Source organism: Hoplias malabaricus, chromosome 6 (genome assembly GCF_029633855.1).
Source record: "Hoplias malabaricus isolate fHopMal1 chromosome 6, fHopMal1.hap1, whole genome shotgun sequence".
Classification (NCBI taxonomy): Eukaryota; Metazoa; Chordata; class Actinopteri; order Characiformes; family Erythrinidae; genus Hoplias; species Hoplias malabaricus.
Window position 1 is genome coordinate 50021809 of NC_089805.1, and position 21255 is coordinate 50043063.

A 21255-nucleotide genomic window follows, 5' to 3' on the forward strand; every position below is an offset into this window, starting at 1 on the left:
TTTTCCCCTTCATCTCTGCATGGGTTTCTTACAGGAGCTCTGGTTTTATCTCACAGTCTGAAGACATGCGGTCAGGCGAACTGGAGACACTACCAGTGTCTCCAAGCTTACAGGAACTAATCCTTCACTACCAGAACCCCGGTAATGAAACCCCTTTAAGAGCAGACAAATCCTGGAGAGGCAGTCCTTTAGGTACCCTGACCACCAAGAGGACTGACCGCCCAGAATCTTCATTTCAGACTCATTTGTAGCCAAACGGCTGTGAAAAGACCCTCCTTTGGTGACTCCAGTAGGTTTAGTCAAAGATGCTTTTCAGTTTGATGCCAAAACAGTGCATTTTATAAAATATACACTTCTCCTAGTTCTTAGTTATTATTTTCCTGCCAGTAATATTTAGTTAACACACTCCATATATAAGGGAGGCACGGTGGCGAAACAGGTAGTGTCTCTGTCACACAACTCTAGGGACTTGGAGGTTGTGGGTTCAAGTCCTGCTCCGGGTGACTGTCTGTGAGGAGTGTGGTGTGTTCTCCCTGTGTCTGCATGGTTTCCTCTGGGTGACTGTCTGTGAGGAGTGTGGTGTGTTCTCTCTGTGTCTGCGTGGTTTCCTCCGGGTGACTGTCTGTGAGGAGTGTGGTATGTTCTCTCTGTGTCTGCATGGTTTCCTCCGGGTGACTGTCTGTGAGGAGTGTGGTGTGTTCTCCCTGTGTCTGCGTGGTTTCCTCCGGGTGACTGTGGGGAGTGTGGTGTGTTCTCTCTGTGTCTGTGTGGGTTTCCTCTGGGTGACTGTCTGTTAGGAGTGTGGTATGTTCTCTCTGTGTCTGCGTGGTTTCCTCCGGGTGACTGTCTGTGAGGAGCGTGGTGTGTTCTCCCTGTGTCTGCGTGGGTTTCCTCCGGGTGACTGTCTGTGAGGAGCGTGGTGTGTTCTCCCTGTGTCTGCGTGGGTTTCCTCCGGGTGACTGTCTGTGAGGAGTGTGGTGTGTTCTCCCTGTGTCTGCGTGGGTTTCCTCCGGGTGACTGTCTGTGAGGAGCGTGGTGTGTTCTCCCTGTGTCTGCGTGGGTTTCCTCCGGGTGACTGTCTGTGAGGAGTGTGGTGTGTTCTCCCTGTGTCTGCGTGGGTGTGATGATGTACAGTACCTGTGACACATCACCAAGAGAAACCATTATATGTATACTTACCTGTACTTACTCACCTGCATGTGAGTAATGTGAGAGGGAAAAGAGTACTATCTCTTGATGCTGAGTTTTACTTACCTGGTTGAATCCATTCTTCACAGAGGGAAGGGAGAACTAGCATCTAGAAGCATCTGGAAAATATATTAACTAATAAATATTGATATTATGAATGAATGTTAAACATGCCATGGCCGTAATTGAATCTTGGTACTGTTGTTAGTTCATTGTTATTTTTATTGTTTATGAAACTTGTGTATCCAAGATACAATAACTTTTACCTCCTAAGGGAATGGTATCTTCTAGGGGGCGGGGCTACCTATATATATATATACCACACAAGGGTAAACGAGGGAGACTCTGCTAGACCGTGGCGAGAGATGAACAGAACAGAAACAGTTTCTGAACTGAAACCCACCCACAGAGGAAACACTTACAGAACAAACACATTCACACCTGTGGACAGTTTCACACACTCACCCAGTCACACACCTGTGGAAATTTCACACACTCACCCAGTCACTCACCAACCTCTCCACCTACCAACATGTATGTGCTGAACTGTGGGAGATAATCAGAGAACCCAGAGGAAACCCACATAGATACAGGGAGAACACACCACTCTCTTCACAAACAGAGACCCGAGGAAAATATTCCACCACTGCCACCATTTGTGATAAAGCTCACCCCTTCACCACCACAAAGTGTAATGGTGGGAGGCGTTCTCTATGGGTAGAGATATCCCTATTTTGATTGATTTATTGAACTATAAAAATGTAAAAATGGCAAAAATGGCTATGGTAGTGACCAGGCAAAGCAAAAAAAATTTAGCCAAAGACACCACAGAACTATTTAAGGAATTGCCATATGCTGCAGAAACTAAAAAAAAGACAAGGAGAGATGTAAGAAAAGTTATGGGAACCAAATGTCTGGAGAAAATAGAACTGCCAGATACAGATAACATTAGTTTACCCATTAACTTTGAACAACCCCAAACATTAGATGAAACTTTAAAACCACTATTTGAAAAAAGCAAACACTATAGTGACAACTCTGATAAAGGTTGCCACTTAGCGATAAAAGATAACAAACTATATAGAATCACTGATAAAGGTGAGCAACTAGTACTCCCGGTAAGCCTTAGGGAGAAAGTGCTTAAAATGGGACATTCAGATGCCTGGGCAGGCCACTTCGGGCAAGCTAAAACATTCAGCCGCATAGCATACAGATTTTACTGGCCAGGTCAGTATGCAGATGTGATTAAATACTGCAATAATTGCCCGGAATGTCAACTCACTGCAACTCTAAAAAAGTCAGACAAGGTGCCTATGGTGAGCATGCCTATAATAGACATACCATTCTCTCACATAGCAATGGACGTAGTAGGGCCGTTACCTAGAACAAAAAATGGCAACCGTTACATTTTAGTAATATGTGACTATGCGACAAAATATCCAGAGGCTTTTGCCCTCAAAAACATTAAAACTCGTCAAATTGTCAATGCTCTGATACAACTTATTTCAAGAGTAGGGATCCTGAAAGAGATATTGACAGACAGGGGCACAAACTTCACTTCAAAACAAATAAAGCAAGTGTACGATCTATTAGGCATTAAAAGTATTCACACCACATCATATCACCCTCAAACTGATGGGTTAACGGAACGTTTCAATAAGACTCTGAAACAAGCTTTACAGAAGGTGACGAACAACAACGGTACAGACTGGGACATGTGGTTACCCTATGTGCTGTTCGCGTATCGTGAAGTACCTCAAGCTTCCACTGGATTTTCCCCATTTGAACTCCTATACGGAAGACAGGTGAGAGGTCCGATGGATGTCCTGAAAGAAGCTTGGGAAGGTGAGAAGAGTGAACAGAAACTGAACATTTTAACGTATGTCTTGAAGATCAGAGACAAGTTGAGTCAATTGACAAGTAGTTTCCATGAAAACATGGAGAAAGCTCAAGAACAGCAAAAACACTGGTATGATAAAGTGGCAAGAAAGAGAGTTCTGCAAGTCGGGCAGAAAGTACTTATTCTACTACCCACCAGTGACACTGGGCTTTTAGCCAAATGGCAAGGGCCATATAAAGTGCAAAGACAAGTCGGAGAAACTACATATGAACTCCATCTGCCTGACAGACGAAAGAAATTTCAGAGCTTCCACATTAACATGTTGAGACCCTGGAAGGAGCCTGAGAATAAGAGTTCGGAGCAGCTATGGATAAGGGCCGTTCATGATGAAAACGAGGTGGCCGAACAGTATTTCCCCACAAGAAAAGAAGGTGTCGTTCTTCCAAAGGTGCCCCACTTAACATCACAGCAACAAAATGAACTACTGCACGTGGTCCCACCTAAGCTCTTCTCAGATGAACCAGGATTAACAGACGTGACCCAGCATAACATCAGACTTATCAAAGATGAGCCAATTAGACAGTTCAACTGCAGAGTTCCAGCACGACTTGTCCCAGAGTTGAAAAAAGAAGTTGAAGCAATGATCAAAATGGGAGTAATAGAACCGTCGAAGAGCGAATGGTGCAGCCCTGTCGTCTTGGTCCCCAAGAAAGACGGAGGCTTGCGGTTTTGCATTGACTTTTCAAAGCTAAACGCAGTGTCCGCTTTTGACCCATATCCCATGCCAAGAGCAGATGACCTAATAGAGAGGCTAGGGAAAGCTAAAGTTCTGTCCACGGTGGATTTATGCAAGGGATACTGGCAAGTTCCACTCAGTCAGTCCGCTAAAGAACTGACTGCATTTAGAACACCATCAGGACTATACCATTTCCGTACAATGCCATTTGGATTACATGGTGCAGCTGCAACTTTCCATAGATTAATGGACGACGTTCTCAGAGGTATGGAGGACTTTCGCGGTAGCTTACATAGATGATGTGGTGATCTACAGTTCATCATGGGAAGACCATCTACAACATCTGGGCATTGTCCTGAGGAAGATCGCAGATGCAGGTCTGACAGCAAACCCCAGCAAATGTCATCTCGCTTGTGAGGAGGTCTCATATCTAGGTTACATCCTGGGCGGGGGTCAAATAAGACCTCAAGTGGACAAAGTAGAGGCCGTGAGGGCAGCACCCCAGCCTAATACAAAGAGGGGGGTACGTTCATTTTTAGGTCTTGTGGGATGGTACCGCAGATTCATCCCTAATTTTTCGACTAAAGCAGCAGCACTGACGGATTTAACCAAGAAGGACATGCCTCAAAGGGTTAAATGGACAGAGACCTGTGAGTATGCTTTTAAAGACCTCAAAAATGCATTATGCCAGGAGCCAGTTTTAGCCAGCCCTGATTTTTCAAAACCTTTTATTGTGCAGACTGATGCATCAGGTACAGGGTTGGGTGCTGTCTTATTACAGGGGGAAGACGATGAGAGAAAACCTATCCTGTATATAAGCAGGAAACTGTTTCCACATGAGACTAAGTACTCTACCATCGAGAAGGAGGCTCTCGCTATCAACTGGGCGCTTGACTCTTTAAAGTATTATTTGCTTGGACATGACTTTGTTCTAGAGACAGACCACAATGCTTTGCAGTGGATCCAAAAAATGAAAGACTCTAATGCTAGAATCACACGATGGATCCTTACAGCCCTATCGTTTTGCTATAAGGTATAGAAAAGGTACCCAGAATGTAACAGCTGACTACCTGTCCCGTCGCTGGGAAGGCATTGAGCTTAAGGAGGGGGGTGTGTGATGATGTACAGTACCTGTGACACATCACCAGGAGAAACCATTATATGTATACTTACCTGTACTTACTCACCTGCAGATGGGTCATGTGAGAGGGAAAAGAGTACTATCTCTTGATGCTGAGTTTTACTTACCTGGTTGAATCCATTCTCCACAGAGGGAAGGGAGAACTAGCATCTAGAAGAGGGAAAATATATTAACTAATAAATATTGATATTATGAATGAATGTTAAACATGCCATGGCCGTAACTGAATCTTGGTACAGTTGTTAGTTCATTGTTATTTTTATTGTTTATGAAACTTGTGTATCCAAGATACAATAACTTTTATGACCATATGAATAATTAATTAATAAGTGTTCATCGCTGACTCCTCTACAAAAATAGTGAAGAGAACACATTGTTTCATGCTCAAAAACATAAATGGTTCCTGTTGTGCACTAAACTGAGTGCTGTACCTTTGTGTACAATATGCTCAGTCCTCACTTTTAGGGACAAAATAAACTTGTTTCATAAACAAAAGTAGTTTTGTCCACAAAGAGATTCAGACTTGATCTGAAAAACATCATATTTTTAAAAAAACCTCTTAGCTTTAGTAGCACACTCACCAGTCACTTCATTAGGAACACCTTACTAGCACTAGATTGGACCCCACTTTTCTTTCAGAACTGCCTTAATCCTTCATGGAATAGATTAAACAAGGTTATAAACTTGTGTAGAGGTTTCAGTCAATATTGACGTGGTATAATCATGCCGTCGCTGCAGATTGTCAGCTGCACATCAATGATGTAAATCTCCTGTTCCACCACATCTCAGAGGTGCTCTATAGGACTGAGAGCTGCTGACTGTGGAGGCCATTTGAGTAAAGTGAACTCGTCATGTTCGAGAAACCAGTTTGAGATGATTTGTGGTTTGTGACATGGTGCAGTATCCTGCTGGAAGTAGCCATCAGAAATGTGTACACTGTGGTCATAAAGAGATGGACATGGTCAGCGACAATACTCAGGAAGTCTGTGGTATTTAGACGATGCTCATTTGGTATTAAGGGGCCCAGAGTGCTCCACGAAAATATCCCCCAAACCATTACCCCACCACCACCATCAGCCTGAACCACTGATAGCATGCTTTCATGTTGTTTATGACAAATTCTGACCCTACCCTCTGAATGTCTCCACAGAAATCAAGACTCCTCAGACCAGGTGATGTTTTCTGATCTTCTGTTGACCAATTTTGTTGAGCCTGTGTGAATTGTAGCATTATTTGCCTGTTTCTAGCTGACAGGTGTGGTACCTGGTGTGGTCTTGACCATGACTACATGCCTAAATTGAGTTACTTCCAGGTGATTGGCTGACTACAGTTGAACAGGTGTACCTAATGAAGTGCTGGGTGAGTGTACACGCACATGCATACATACACATACATGCATAAACATACCCTTCATTTGTGAGTGCAGTCTGTGTATGCGTCTGTCATATTGTGTAGTGAATATAATTTCTACTCTCATGTAAATCTTACTTGCCCATCATCTCTATATCACAGTTACCTTATTATAATGATACTGTCTTTAAAAATTACCTCTTGGAACTAAGAGGAAGTAGCTCTCCTGCCAAAGGAACAAAAACACTAACACATCTTGAGAATTTAAAATCAGAAATAGGCTTTGTTCAAGAAACCCACCTCACAGAGTCAGAATCTCAGAAACACACAGTTAAATGGATCGGCCGGACTTATCACTCCACATACAACTCCAAAAATACGGTGTATCCATCCAAATTAGAAAAACATCCCCAATAAATCTATACTGACTGGCACCGCTGAAAAAACAACCTCATGCTAGTGAATATTGTTCTCACACATTGACTCCCTGCCTTCTTTCACTCACTTTTCTCAGAAATATCAAAGTCTCTGCAGTCATCCCTCATACTCAGTTTTTAATAGTGTTCTGAATCTACACAATCCACTCATCCTCAGCTCAAAGAAACACCAATAATCATTCTACAACCTTTCTTGGATTATGGACTAGATATCTGGAGGATGCAGAACCCTGGAGACAGAGTTCTCTTTCCCTCCACCATAAATACTCCTGCATAGATTACTTCTTGTCCAACAGTTCCACTGTACACAGAGTCATCAGCTCGAGAATCAATACCATCGTCATGTCACACCCTGCACCAATCAGCATCACCTTCTTAACAGATCATCAAGCTTTACTTCTTTCAATGTGTCTTTACTTAGGGATAAGATTTCTTAGAGAACTTTGAACAGGAATACACAGTGTTTTACTAGCATAGACCACGCCCAGGAAAGCTATGGGTCGGGTGGGTGGGGGTGAGGATGGGGGTATGGAGGAATGGGTGAACTCAGAAGGTTTTGGCTGGACTTCGAGGAGGCTTGGAGGCGTGCGCTTAAATTTCGGTTTAAAGAGGGACTTGATAAAGGCATTTTTATCTCTGCTACTCTTTCTGTCTCAAACTCTGCTTCTTCAATCAGACAATGAAATAAATCACAGGTCTACAGTCAAAGACTTACCAACATTAAATCAGCTTATACATGGATGACGTTTTACTTTTCATCACCAATCCCTCACTGTCTCTTCCATCAGTCCACAGCTAAATATAACAAAGTGTCTACTCGGTGAACTGAACAAAATCAAGCCTCTCAGTAAATTCAACTGTGGAGACGAGGTCCAGGACATAACCAAACATGCTGTACACTCCATACAATACCTCAGAGTTAGTGTTTCACCAAATCCACAGGGTATATAGAAATTCAACTATGTCACTCTGTTGTAAGAAATAAATAAATTAGAAATGGGGAATGAGCCTTGCGCCCAATGATTCCAGGTAGGCTCTGGACCCACCGTGACCCTGAACTGAATAAGGGTTACAGATAATGAATGAATGAAATGGGGAATGAACTACCTTTATATTTAATTGGCTGAATATCAACTATTAAAATAAACATACTTCCTAAAGTTAATGATCTGTTTTCTATGACCCCTGTCACCCCACCATCAGACTGTTGCTCTTCCTCTTGACAGTGCAATTACTGTGAAGGCACCAAAAACACTGAATGAAATTAACCACCCTTCAAAAGCCTAAACACGTTAGAGGATTTGGAGCCCCAAACTTTTATTATTACACAGAGATATCAGAGAAGAAAACACAAATCAACCTTGATTAGACTGAAAAGAGTTATAAATACTGCACTATATTGTGAGGTCAGTGGGATGGGACCCCCTCCAGACGACACACGACTCTGGTTTAGAACAGTAACATCTTTACTGAAAAACACAACCAGGAGCAAACAAACATGCAGCAATGTGGAAACACACACACACCCTCACGGAACACAAGGAGGGTAGGGGACAAACAGCACTCGAGTGTCTAACTCGTGCTGCATGCTGGGAGCTCCCACAAACCCAGAAGTCTCCACCCTACGAACCCAGAGTGTCAGGCTTGGTAAACAAGAGAGACGCTCACGGGTGTTTAACAGAAAGAGATTTACTTTAGGGATGTGCAAAGCACACCATAAAGAGAAAGCAATCACAGCAAAAGGGGCAATCCAAAGAATAGTGAGGTACAGGCTGGGGTCAAAAACACAACGTACTAAACAATAGCAGTCCGTAACCAAAAACACAGAGTCAAGTACTAAAAATGATATCCGAGCGAAATCAGAGCATGGAGGGGAGCTATTGAAATATAATGAGCACTGCAACAAAAATCCCAGACATTTGTCCATAGAGCCATCATATTTCTCCGGTTTACTTACGCTATAGGGAGATGATGGGACAGAAGAAGGTGTAACTTCATTCGAGGTTGACGGAGGTTCGAGCAAAGGAGCAAAAGGTCGCTGGGGAACAAGATTCTTTAAATGTTCAGAAATCACCGCCATTTGCTCTTGTTGCTGGCTCTGCTGTTGCCTCAATAGGGTTACAGACTCCGATAATTGCTGCAATATAGAGTGATGTTCTCCTAACAACTGACCTTGGTTACCGATAGCAGTTGTTAAGTCACCAGAACCCGCCGTCTGCATTTTAAAGGCGAAGTATTCTGTCAGGCTTGGTAAACAAGAGAGACGCTCGCGGGTGTTTAACAGAAAGAGATTTACTTTAGGGATGTGCAAAGCACACCGTAAAGAGAAAGCAATCACAGCAAAAGGGGCAATCCAAAGAATAGTGAGGTACAGGCTGGGGTCAAAAACACAACGTACTAAACAATAGCAGTCCGTAACCAAAAACACAGAGTCAAGTGGAACGTAAGCAAGGGTCATACACGGGTTGGCTTTCAGAAACAAGGTTCGCTCGGTAAGTAACATAAGGTTAGCAATACTTCGCAAATGGTGAATGCAAGAGTCCGGGTTTATATGGTGAGTGAGTGATTGTGACTAAAACGAAAACAGCTGTGAACTAAAACTCAGGTGACCTGGAGCGTGTGAGAGGGGTTCTATTGGTTGGTGAAGTCATGTGACCATCAGCTGAATCATGGGAATTGAAGTCTTCTGAGTCCCTCCCAGACTCAAGTGGTACTGCGTCCTGAACTGAGGGAGGAAGCGAGACGTCCGCAGAGACAGGCGTCCCCCCCCCCAAGGAGTCCGGCGCAGTTGAAGGACCTGGAACCACAGGCTTTAAAAGGGATACGTGAAAAGAACTAGAGACTTTATACTGTTTAGGTAAGTCTAACTTATATGTAACATCATTAATCCTTTCCATAATCTTAAATGGACCAATATATTTAGGAGTCAGTTTCTTAAAACCCCCTTCAGTTCTGAAGTCCCGTGTAGAAAGCCAGACCCGATCTCCCGGCTGATAGAGTGGAGTCTCCTTTCTATGACGATCAGCAAAGTTCTTATATCTGTCTATCACCCTTTCAATGTGCTGATGAGTAAGTTCCCATACCTCTTCACTCTTTTTCATCCAGCTGTCCACAGCTGGAACTTCGGTAATCACCGCTGTCCATGGCATGATAGGAGGTTGATAACCCAAAATACATTCAAATGGTGTGATACCTGTTGTGGAATTTACCAGGGAATTTTGTGCCATTTCGGCCCAGGGGAGGAAACAAGCCCATTCTGCCTGGTTCTTGTGGCAATATAATCTAAGGAATTTACCCAGTTCCTGGTTAACTCTTTCACATTGTCCATTGGACTGAGGATGGTAACCAGAAGTTAAGCTTACATTGACCCCCAAATGTTCAAACAATGTGGCCCACACCTGGGAAGTAAACTGTGGACCTCGGTCTGATACAATGTCTTCCAGGATACCAAACAGTCTGAACACATAATTGAACAAAGCTTCTGCAGTTTCGAAGGCTGTAGGAATCTGAGAAAATGGAATAAATCTCACCGCTCTAGAGAATCTATCTACCACCGTTAAGACAGTGGTGAATTGCTGTGAAAGAGGTAAATCAGTAATAAAGTCAACTGCTATGTGAGACCATGGGCGGTTAGGAACAGGTAATGGATGCAATTTTCCAGCAGGCAAAGTCTTTGGGGTCTTGCATTGTGCGCAAACTGTACAAGACGCAACAACACGGTGAATATCCACTGACATGTTTTCCCACCAATACCTAGCTTTTACTAGTTCCTGAGTACGTGTCTCTCCTGGATGACCAGAGGAAAGTGAAGAATGAGCCCAAGTGATTAAATAATCTCGGAATTCCGTAGGGACATATTTTCTGTTGACGGGGCACTGAAAAGGAATTTTCATGGTTTCTAACGCCTTATCAATTCTATCATCAATTTCCCATCTAACTGCAGCGACTACCACCCCGGGTGACAGTATTTCTTCCGTTTGTTTTTCCAAGTCTTCTTCCGTAACAAACTGTCTGGACAGAGTATCAGCTTTAGTATTACGCGAACCCGGGCGGTAAGTAATGGTGAATTGAAAACGCGAAAAGAAGAGAGACCAACGAGCTTGACGGGGATTTAGTCTCTTTGCATTAAGTAAGTATTCTAAGTTTTTATGATCCGTTAATAATAGGAATGGATGTAGTGACCCTTCCAACCAGTGACGCCACTCCTCGAGAGCCAATTTAATGGCTAATAATTCCCTGTCCCCTATACCATAGTTTCTCTCCGTAGACATTAATTTGTGGGAATAAAAGGCTACGGGATGTAGTTTCTTAGCACCGTCTGAACGTTGGGAGAGAACCGCTCCAATACCTACATCGGACGCATCTACTTCAACAACGAAAGGCATCTTCGGATTGGGATGATGAAGGATTGGTGCTGTAGTAAAAGCCTCTTTAAACTTTTGGAATGCAGTGACAGCTGAACTGTTCCACTGGAGTTTTCTAGGGGACCCTTTAAGTAATGAAGTCAAAGGAGCCGCTATTGTGCTATAATCTCTAATAAAGCGGCGGTAAAAATTAGCGAACCCCAAAAAGCGTTGAAGACCCTTTATAGTAGTGGGAACTGGCCAGTTAATAACAGCATCCACTTTGTTGTCGTCCATGACTACCCCTTGATTACTTGTTATATATCCCAAGAAAGAGATTCTTGGTACATGGAACTCACATTTCTCTCCTTTTACGTATAATTGATTGTCTAGCAATCTATGGAGAACTTGACGAACCTGTTGAACATGTGTCTTAATGTCTGGTGAGTAAATTAAAATATCGTCTAAATATGCAATAACAAATTTTCCCAGCATATCTCTCAGTACATCATTAATAAACGTCTGGAAGACCGAAGGCGCTATTGCCAAACCAAAAGGCATTACTAGGTATTCATAATGTCCATTGCTAGTTGAAAAAGCGGTCTTCCATTCATCTCCCTCCTTGATTCTTATTAGATTATAAGCGCTACGGAGGTCTAGTTTAGTAAAGATCCTTGCTCCCCTAATTTATTCCAAGGCTTCAGGCACTAATGGTAATGGGTATGGAAATCTTTTGGTTATTTGGTTTAGGCCTCTATAGTCAATGCAAGGTCTTAAACCCCCATCTTTCTTCTCAATAAAGAAGAATCCCGCCGATACTGGTGAAGTGGAAGGACGAATAAAACCCTGTTGTAGCGCTTCCTTTATGTACTCCTCCATAGCTTGGTTTTCAGTTTGTGTAAGGGGATAAATCCGAGCTTTAGGAAGATTAGCTCCATCTATGAGGTCTATAGCACAATCGTATGAACGATGTGGGGGAAGTGACATGGCCTTTACTTTGCTGAACACTTCGATAATGTCTCTATAATCATGAGGAATATCACATCGTATACTAGTCTCAGGGCTCTCAATAGAGGTGGAATGAATATTGATCTGTGGTTTGGACAGACAAATAGTGACCAAGACAAAACCTCCCTTTCAGACCAAGAGATAACTGGATTATGTTTCATTAACCATGGCAAACCCAAAATTACATGATAGTCTGAAAAGTCTATAACAAATAAACTGATTTTTTCTTTATGCAGAGCACTGGTCTCTAACAGGACAGGAGCAGTCATTTGAGACACCAAACCAGTTCCTAGGGGGTCTCCATCAATAGCTGATAGTTGTAGAGATCGTTCCAGAGAAATAACAGGAATCTTCAAGTCTTTCACCACAGTCGCAGTGATGAAGTTTCCTTCTGCTCCCGAATCAATCAAGGGTGAAAAAAAGGAGAACAAGCCTGAGAGCAGTGAATAGTCACTGGAAGAGTGAATGATCTCGAAACGAGCCCCTTTGTGATGTTACTCACCAATTTCGTCTGTGGAGGTGTCTCGCGCTTTCCAGGGTGAGGTGCCTGATATTTGCGTGGCCGAGCCGGACACTGACGGAGAACATGATCAGCTGCGCCACAGTACATGCATAAACCGTTGTGTTGACGGTGAAGCCTTTCTTCTGGTGTAAGACGTGATGAATCACACTGCATGGGAGTAGGATACTCTGATGCTTGATGAGTGGAAGATACAGGTGCAGGGATTGCCCTGTTGTGATGTTGCCTCGGGGTAGGAATGTGGGTGCCCTGGAATGTTTTTCCAATATTGCGAGGTTTACGAGTACTTAAAAGATGGTCAAGACGAATAGCCAAGTCGAATAATCCCTCCAGTGTGAGGTTTTCATCCCTACAGGCTAACTCCGACTGGATGTCCCCGTTAAGTCCGTTGCGAAAGACAATGATTAATGTGGGTTCATTCCAGCCGCTACCAGCAGCGAGAATACGGAACTCTAATACATAGTCCGCCACAGATCTGCTGCCTTGACGAATTTTTGCGATTATTTCGCCATTAGATCTCCCCTCATTTGGACGATCAAAAACAGTCTTAAAGTCTTTTTCAAAACGATCGTAAGAGATGCTCTGTATGTTAGGCCAAACGGCCGTAGCCCAATCAAGAGCTTTACCAGTCAACCGAGATACTAAAAATGATATCCGAGCGAAATCAGAGCATGGAGGGGAGCTATTGAAATATAATGAGCACTGCAACAAAAATCCCTGACATTTGTCCATAGAGCCATCATATTTCTCCGGTTTACTTACGCTATAGGGAGATGACGGGACAGAAGAAGGTGTAACTTCATTCGAGGTTGACGGAGGTTCGAGCAAAGGAGCAAAAGGTCGCTGGGGAACAAGATTCTTTAAATGTTCAGAAATCACCGCCATTTGCTCTTGTTGCTGGCTCTGCTGTTGCCTCAATAGGGTTACAGACTCCGATAATTGCTGCAATATAGAGTGATGTTCTCCTAACAACTGACCTTGGTTACCGATAGCAGTTGTTAAGTCACCAGAACCCGCCGTCTGCATTTTAAAGGCGAAGTATTCTGTCAGGCTTGGTAAACAAGAGAGACGCTCGTGGCTGTTTAACAGAAAGAGATTTACTTTAGGGATGTGCAAAGCACACTGTAAAGAGAAAGCAATCACAGCAAAAGGGGCAATGCAAAGAATAGTGAGGTACAGGCTGGGGTCAAAAACACAACGTACTAAACAATAGCAGTCCGTAACCAAAAACACAGAGTCAAGTGGAACGTAAGCAAGGGTCATACACAGGTTGGCTTTCAGAAACAAGGTTCGCTCGGGTAAGTAACATAAGGTTAGCAATACTTCGCAAATGGTGAATGCAAGAGTCCGGGTTTATATGGTGAGTGAGTGATTGTGACTAAAACGAAAACAGCTGTGAACTAAAACTCAGGTGACCTGGAGCGTGTGAGAGGGGTTCTATTGGTTGGTGAAGTCATGTGACCATCAGCTGAATCATGGGAATTGAAGTCTTCTGAGTCCCTCCCAGACTCAAGTGGTACTGCGTCCTGAACTGAGGGAGGAAGCGAGACGTCCGCAGAGACAGGCGTGACACAGAGACCCTCACCACAGTACGTTCTACTTTAAAAGTTTGGCTGAATGAAAACAAAATCCATCCATCCATCCATCCATCCATCCATCCATCCATTATCCACTGCTTATCTGGGTCCGGGTCGTGGTGGAAGCAGTCAGAGCAAAGAAACCCAGACCTCCCTCTCCCCAGCCACCGCTTCCAGCTCCTCCAGGGGTATACCGAGGCGTTCCCAGGCCAGTCGAGACATGTAGTCTCTCCAGTGTGTTCTTGGTCTGCCCCGGAGCCTCCTCCCCATTGGACATGCCCGGAACACCTCACCAGGAAGGCGTCCAGGAGGCATCCGAACCAGATGCCCGAACCACCTCAAATGGCTCCTCTCAACATGGAGGAGCAGCGGCTCCATTTCGAGTCTCTCCCGGATGTCCGAGCTCCTAACCCTGTCTCTAAGGGAGAGTCCAGACACCCTGTGGAGAAAACTCATTTCAGCCGCTTGTACCCCACAACATCTAGAGCCTTAAGGAACCCGGGGCAAACTTCATCCACCCCCGGAGCCCTACCACCAAGGAGTTTTCCTACCACCTAGGCCACCACAGCCCCAGTGATAGCCAACCAGGCTCGATAGGACTCATTCTTCAGCTTGACAGCCTCCCTCACCCAGGGTGTCCACCACCGAGTGCGGGGATTGCCACCCCAGCAGGCACCGACAACCTTGCAGCCACAGCTCCGTTCAGCCGCCTCAACAATGGAGGTCCGGAACATTGCCCATTGTCTCAATGTCACCGGCCTCCCCCGGGATGCAGTCAAAGCTCTGCCGGATGTGGGAGTTGAAGATTTTTCTGATAGGTTCCTCTGTCAGATGTTCCCAGCAAAACCTCAGCACACTTTTAGGCCTGCCAGGTCTGTCCAGCATCCTCCCCCGCCATCTGATCCAACTCACCACCAGGTGGTGATCAGTTGACAGCTGAGCACCTCCCTTCACCTGAGTGTCCAGAACATATGGCCGCAGGTCCGATGAAACGACTATAAAGTCGATCACCCTTATGCTCAAACATGGTGTTCGTAATAGATGAACTGTGACGGGCACAGAAATCCAATAACTGAACACCACTCGGGTTCAGGTCAGCTGGGCCGTTCCTCCCAATCACGCCCCTCCAGGTCTTACTCTCATTACTCAGGTGAGCGTTGAAGTCCCCCAGCAGAACAATGGAGTCCCCAGAATGAGTGTTCTCCAGCACCCCCTCTAGGGTTCCCAAGAAGGCATGGTACTCTGAACTGCTGTTCGGTGCATAAGCACAAACAACCGTCAGAGCCTTTTCCCCAACCCGAAGGTGCAGGGAAATTACCCTCTCATCCACTGGGGTAAACCCCAACGTACAGGCACTAAGCCGGGGGGCTATGAGTAAGCCCACTCCTGCCTTACGCCTCTCACCCTGGGCAACTCCAGAGTAAAAGAGCATCCAGCCCCTCTCAAGGAGATTGGTTCCAGAGCCAACTATATCTAGCCGGTACCTCTCAACCTCACGCACCAGCTCAGGCTCTTTTCCCCCAAGAGAGGTTATGTTCCATGTTCCAAAAGCCAGTTTCAGTAACCGAGGATCAGAACGCCAGGGCCCCCGACCTCGGTTGCCACCCCATCCACAATGCACCAGACCCAGATTACTACCTCTCCCACAGGTGGTGGGCCCATATTTTGCAAACAAAATATTAATTTATAATTCCTCACCTTCCCATCAAACACCATAATGGGATAATCACATGTTTTTAATAAATAACACATCTGATCAAAGAAATATTCAATATTCCAGATAATTTCCATTCTCAGAACACTTCACATTACAGCTTTTAAACTGAATCATAAGAGATTTAATCACAGTCTGTTCACACAGCTTTAACAGATCATTACTGTCATGTGCTCTGGTGTGTTCTCTTATACAGCAGGTCAGGTCGGAGGTCATGAACAGACAGTCAGAGATTCTGTCTCGCTGTAGCACTAATTAATGATCTTTCTTCATTCTCCACACCTTTCATATTAGTACTGTGGGGTATGAGTGGGATGCGTGCCTGTGTGTGTGTGTATACATATATGACTGTGTTTGTGTGAGAGAGAGAGACAGACAGGGGGAGAGACCATTTACCTGGGAACACCTCGTTTGCATACTTTTTTGTGAGTGTGTGTGTGTGTGTGTGTGTGTACTTTGTGTAAAAATCTATTCTGCCTCCTATTGTCAAACTGATTCAGCACCAATGTAAAGGCTTTTTCTCAAACTAAAGTGTGGAAACGTAGCTGATGATGTAAACACACCTATAACAATATATACTAACTCAGACTCATTCATTCATTATCTGTAGCCCTTATCCAATTCAGGGTCGCGGTGAGTCCAGAGCCTACCTGGAATCACTGGGCGCAAGGCGGGAATACACCCTGTAGGGGGCGCCAGTACTTCACAGGGCAACACAGACACACACACATTCACTCACACACACGTTTGAGTCGCCAATCCACCTACCAACGTGTGTTTTTGGACTGTGGGAGGAAACCGGAGCACCCGGAGGAAACCCACGCAGACACGGGGAGAACACACCAACTCCTCACAGACAGTCACCCGGAGGAAACCCATGCGGACACGGGGAGAACACACCAACTCCTCACAGACAGTCACCCGGAGGAAACCCATGCGGACACGGGGAGAACACACCAACTCCTCACAGACAGTCACCCGGAGCGGGAATCGAACCCACAACCTTCAGGCCCCTGGAGCGGTGTGACTGCGACACTACCTGCTGTACCACCGTACCGCTAAAGGTAAATTAATAAAATCTTTTGTTAAAGACTTTATGTTCACCTGTACACACCTCTTTTATACAAACCGGATTTCAAAAAAGTTGGGACACTAAACAAATTGTGAATAAAAACTGAATGCAATGATGTGGAGGTGGCAAATATCAATATTATATTCGTAATAGAACATAGATGACAGATCAAAAGTTTAATCTGAGTAAATGTAACATTTTAAAGGAAAAATATGTTGATTCAAAATTTCACAGTGTCAACAAATCCCCAAAAAGTTGGGACAAGTAGCAATAAGTGGCTGGAAAAAGGAAATTGAGCATATAACGAACAGCTGGAAGACCAATTAACACTAATTAGTTCAATTGACAACATGATTGGGATAAAAAGAGCTTCACAGAGTGTCAGTGTCTCTCTGAAGCCAAGATGGTAAGAGGATCACCAATTCCACCATTGTTGCGCAGAAAGATAGTGCAGCGATACCAGAATGGTGTTACCCAGCGTAAAATAGCAAAGACTTTTAAGTTATCACCATCAACCGTGCACAACATCATCAAAAGATTCAGAGAATCTGGAACAATTGCTGTGTGTAAGGGTCAAGGCCGTAAAACTCTACTGGATGCTCGTGATCTCCGGGCCCTTAAACGTCACTGCACCTCAAACAGGAACGCCACTGTCAAGGAAATAACAGAATGGGCTCAGGAACACGTCCAGAAAGCATTGTCAGTGAACATAATCCACCGTGCCATCCGCCGTTGTCAGCTGAAACTCTACAGTGCAAAGAGGAAGCCATTTCTAATCAAGCTCCACAAGCTCAGACGTTTGCACTGGGCCAGGGGTCTTTTAAAATGGACTGTGGCAAAATGGAAGACTGTTCTGTGGTCAGATGAGTCACGATTTGAAGTTCTTTATGGAACACTGGGACGCCATGTCATCCGGACCAGAGAGGACAAGGATAACCCAAGTTGTTATCGACGCTCCGTTCAGAAGCCTGCATCACTGATGGTATGGGGTTGCATGAGTGCTTGTGGCATGGGCAGCTTGCATGCCTGGAAAGGCACCATTAATGCAGAGAACTATGTTCAGGTTCTAGAACAACATATGCTCCCATCTAGACGTCATCTCTTTCAGGGAAGACCCTGCATTTTTCAACAAGATAATGCCAGACCACATTCTGCAGCAATCACAACATCATGGCTACGTAGGAGAAGGATCCGGGGACTGAAATGGCAGCCTGCAGTCCAGATCTTTCACCTGTAGAGAACATTTGGCGCATCATAAAGAGGAAGGTGCGACAAAGAAGGCCCAAGACGATTGAACAGTTAGAGGCTTGTATTAGACATGAATGGGAGGACATTCCTATTTCTAAACTTGAGAAACTGGTCTCCTCTTTCCCCAGACGTCTGTTGTGTGTAGTAAGAAGAAGGGGGGATGCCACACAGTGGTAAAAAATGGCCAAACAAATTTTGGGATTTGTTGACGCCATGAAATTTTGAACCAACGTATTTTTCCCTTAAAATGATACATTCTCTCAGTTTAAATTTTTATCTATGATTTGTGTTCTATTCTGAATAAAATATTAGATGTTGGCTCCTCCACATCATTGCATTTAGTTTTTATTCACAATTTGTTTAGTGTCCCAACATTTTTGGAAACCGGTTTGTACAAAATAGCATAGAAATTAAATAAATAAATAAAAAATTAATAAAGCAATCTAAAATAAAATAATAATGTGTAATAAAATATTATAAAAGTTCAACTTTGTATTGCTTTCTTTTACCCAAACCTACCAACACAATATTCTGAATTTCTACATCCAGTGTGTGACTGATCTACATCCAGTGTGTGACTGATCTACATCCAGTGTGTGACTGATCTACATCCAGTGTTTGACTGATCTACATCCAGTGTTTGACTGATCTACATCCAGTGTTTGACCCATCTACATCCAGTGTTTGACTCATCTACATCCAGTATGTGACTGATCTACATCCAGTGTTTGACTGATCTACATCCAGTATGTGACTGATCTACATCCAGTGTGTGACTGATCTACATCCAGTGTGTGACTGATCTACATCCAGTGTGTGACTGATCTACATCCAGTGTTTGACTGATCTACATCCAGTATGTGACTGATCTACATCCAGTATGTGACTGATCTACATCCAGTGTTTGACTGATCTACATCCAGTGTTTGACTGATCTACATCCAGTATGTGACAGAATGTGTACATTCATTTCCAGAATGTAATGGAAAAATGCAGATTAACACTAATGAGTAATGTTTTATAATAACTAATGATATGGGGTTTTGATTAATCTTAATTAATTCTTAGTCATATAGTAGGCCTTAGTGCTTGAAGTTGTGGTTACGGTGACCTGTGGAAAATTACAGGTCTGAGCTGTTATGTGTTGTCTAAATGTCTGAAGGACATTCTCACCATTTTTCCACCAATAAGGGAATGTTTGGGTTAAAACGTTGCCGGTGTACATGACTGGGGCTCTATATGTATGACTTGATTTGTTCAATAAACTCGTGAGATTAGAGAGAATCTTTGACTGTGTGTCTTATTCCTCTGGTCTCCCCAAAGAATTCTTTGAGAATAGACCTTTCGATTTTCCTTCCTGGTTTCACATAGAGTAATTAAAAATTTCCATAACAATTTGGGGACTCGTTTTCCGGGATATCTCGTGTGTCTGGTGTCTTCCGAGCGGGGGAAAAAGGCGAATTGAAAAGAGCAAATCCAGCCATCCACCAGAAGCCTCCAGAGTGAGGAGGTGGCTCCGTTCTGGGTCCACCGGCACCGCTGATATTGAATTTGACAAGGGACGCCAGGAGGGAACACAGATTGACCTGCGGTAAGGTGTTGTTGATTTTATGTTTCCAGAGCTGACGAGCTCCTAGGGCAGGACATTCTAATGAGTAAGGTATCTTTAGAAAAAGTCCGCTAGAGAGGGACATACTGGTGACGTCACAGTAATCTCTAAGAAGAAAAAAAAAAAAAGTTTTATATGTGTATGTGTGTTGGGTTTTTCCCTTCAATTTTGATCAATTCATTTAATTAACTTGAGGTTTATTTTAAAATACAATTATGGGGTGTTGTTACAGCAAAACAGCACAGAACCAGGCTGAGGAGAAAGATAAAGTTAATAAGGCTGCATCACAATACAGGTACATGCTGAAGGAGTATGGCCCGAGCAGCGTGAGGCAGATGGGAGAATGGGTTGAACTGGGTTTCCCTGAGGGAGGTAGTTTCAGTCCAAACCAGTTGGAACGGTTGACAGATGAATTAATACATAAAGAGCAGGAGACTGAAACACTCAGACAGAATATTCAGCTTAGTGAGTGTGGGTGTTGTAAAAAACTTCCAGAGCCATTTGTAGCGGACCGTAAGGCGCTACAAATGTGGAAGGGAGAAGCAGATAAAAGAATTCAGAAAAAGAACAGAAATGCAAAGAAGAGAGAAGTTAATGAGGATGTTAAATCAAATGTTTGTGTTACTTCACCAATATCTAACCATTGTGCAAATGTTTGTGATGTTCTTCCATGTACTCCCGTGCCTGTTCTGGCCCATCCACCCCCTCCTGAGTACAGCCTTTATCCGAAGATCAACTGGGACCTGGACGTGAATCCACATCGCCCAGCGCAGGCCTCAGCACCGCCTCTTCCACCGCAGTCACCTGCAGCTCCTCCACCCGCTGAGACGCAACCAACTTCAGCCTCAGCACCGCCTCTCCCACTGCAGTCACCTGCATTTCCTCCACCCGCCGAAACCGCTCAACAGCTGCAGATTCCGGAAAGGGACCCTCCCTTTCAGGCAGCACGAGAGATAAGGGTGAAGGAGGACGAGACTGAGGAGGGAGAAGAGCCACTGTTCCCAGGCTCTCCCCCTCCAGACACGCCTGAGAGAATCACAGAGCCAAGCGTAAAGCCCAAAGCCAGAAAAAAGGAGATTGCTCCACTAAGCATGAAACTCCGCTCCAGGGACAACGACGAGGAGGACGAAATTCCCGGTCTAGTTGAGGCCATGAACCAGTTTAGCATGCTGATGCTTGAGGTTCCGATGGGTGAGACTATCGGACAGGTGTTCAGACCATGGACTTTTGCTGAGATCAAAGAGGTGGCCGCTTCTCTCCCCGAGGTTACAAATGGGGGAGAGGAATTCTGCAAAAGCCTCAAACAGTTCTGTGAGACTTTCCGTCCGAGCCTGCATGAGCTGGGACGAGTGCTGGCCGTACGGATGGGAGTTGACTGGACGAGAGTGCAAGGAGATCTCATGACTGGAGCGGACATTCAACCCAGCAGGACAGAGTTGGGTCAGGCGTATCTCACCAAATTTGATGCATTG

At 44.4% G+C, this 21255-nt stretch overlaps 1 protein-coding gene across 2 annotated transcripts in view; it reads right to left on the reverse strand.

Annotated features, from left to right (window-relative positions):
• LOC136700484 (stonustoxin subunit alpha-like) overlaps positions 1-21255 on the reverse strand; it is a 49798-nt gene that overhangs the window by 17571 nt on the left and 10972 nt on the right. The window contains exon 1 of one of the 2 annotated variants that reach the window (XM_066675865.1): positions 8650-8688. The exons of the other annotated variant lie outside the window; for it this stretch is intronic. The gene's annotated coding sequence lies outside the window, so the exon portion shown is untranslated. Of the gene's footprint in view, positions 1-8649; positions 8689-21255 lie in introns of those variants that run through there. 2 annotated transcript variants of the gene reach the window in all.